Source organism: Macrobrachium nipponense, chromosome 23 (genome assembly GCF_015104395.2).
Source record: "Macrobrachium nipponense isolate FS-2020 chromosome 23, ASM1510439v2, whole genome shotgun sequence".
Taxonomy (NCBI): domain Eukaryota; kingdom Metazoa; phylum Arthropoda; class Malacostraca; order Decapoda; family Palaemonidae; genus Macrobrachium; species Macrobrachium nipponense.
The window spans coordinates 61,409,431-61,411,297 of NC_061090.1; positions in this window are offsets into that span (position 1 = coordinate 61,409,431).

A 1,867-nucleotide genomic window follows, 5' to 3' on the forward strand; every position below is an offset into this window, starting at 1 on the left:
CTCTGTGGAAATTATAATGATCTTCGATTGGGTAGCATTACCTGAGATGCCTCCTTCTCGTTACTGACTTAAAAGATAAAGCTATTAAACAAAATAGGCAGCAAGTCGATCGATAATCAGTTTACCAATCATTTCCTCTTACTCCTCCTTATCCGCCTCCCCTTCTCCTCCTCGTCATGCTCCTCCTCCTCCTACTGTCATCCTACTCCCCATTCTCCTCCTCCTCATTCTCCTCCCCATACTGTCATCCTCCCCCTCCACCTCATTCTCCTCCCCCAACTGTCATCCTCGTCCTCTCTTCCTACTGCCATCCTCCTCCTCCTCCTCCTCCTCCTCCTCCAACTGTCATCCTCCCCTTCATTCTCCGCCTCCTCCTCCTCCCCAACTGTCATCCTCCCCTTCTATTCTCCGCCTCCTCTTCTACTGCATCCTCCTCCTCATTCTCCTACTTCTACCCCTCATTCTCCTCCTCCTCTCATCCTCGCCTTCATTCTCCTCCTCTACTGTCATCCTGCTTCTCATTCTCCTCCTCCTACTGTCATCCTCCTCTTCATTCTCCTGCTCCTCCTCCTCTCCCACATTCTCCTCCCCCAACTGTTGTCCTCCTCCTCATTCTCCTCCTCCAACTATCATTCTCCCTTTCCCCTTCTCCTCCTCCAACTGTCATCCTCCCCCTCCTTCTCATTCTCCTCCTCCAACTGTCAACCTCCCCTTTATTCTCCTCACTCTCCTCTTCCTACTGTCATCCTCCCCCTCCACGTCATTCTCCTTCTCCAACTGTCATCCTTCCCCTCCTCCTCATTCTCCTCCTCTAACAGTCATCCTCCCCTTCATTCTCCTCCTCCTCCTCCTCCTACTTTCATCCTCCCCCACCTCCAACTGTCATCGTCCCCATTCTCATTCTCCTTCTCCTCATTCTCCTCCTGCAACTGTCATCCTCCCCCTCCTCCTCCTCCTCATTCTCATCCTGCAACTGCCATCCTCCCCCTTCTCATTTTCCTCCTCCTCCTCATTCTCCTCCTGCAACTGTCATCCTCCCCCTTCTCATTTTCCTCCTCCTCCTCCTCATTCTCCTCCTGCAACTGTCATCCGCCCCCTCCTCCTTCTCCTCTTCTAACAGTCATCCTCCCCTTCATTCTCCTCTTCCTCCTCCTACTTTCATCCTCCCCCTCCTCCAACTGTCATCGTCCCCATTCTCATTCTCCTTCTCCTCATTCTCCTCCTGCAACTGTCATCCTCCCCCTCCTCCTCCTCCTCATTCTCATCCTGCAACTGCCATCCTCCCCCTTCTCATTCTCCTCCTCCTCATTCTCCTCCTGCAACTGTCATCGTTCACCTCCTCCTCCTCCTCCTCATTCTCCTCCTGCAACTGTCATCCTCCCCCTTGTCATTTCCCTCCTGCAACTGTCATCCTCCACATTCTCATTCTCCTCCTCCTCATTCTCCTCCTGCAACTGTCATCCTCCCCTTCCTCCTTCTCCTCCTCCTCCTCCTCCTCCTCCTCACCTCCGCGTTTTCTCTTCGTCGCAGATTGAAATAAGCCTCTTTATAGCCATCGTAAAGTGGAAAATCGTTCGCCTGATGGTTATGGCAGCCAGATAGAAATATGGGGCGTTTACTACAAGGGCTGAATGGCAAGAACTGTTAACGTTCCCCCCTCCCCACCCCCCTTAAAAAAGAAGATCCGTCGAAGGCTGAGCTTGCATTCTACTGTCGGTTTTTTTTTTACCGTTGTTGGTTTTTCTTAACTCCTGATCGTGTGTAGATATGACAGAAGTGTTACAAGGAGGCTATAATTCCCAAGTCAGTCCAGGTTAAGGAACCGGAATTGGAATTGGAATTGGAATAGAAAATTTAGGACAAAGGC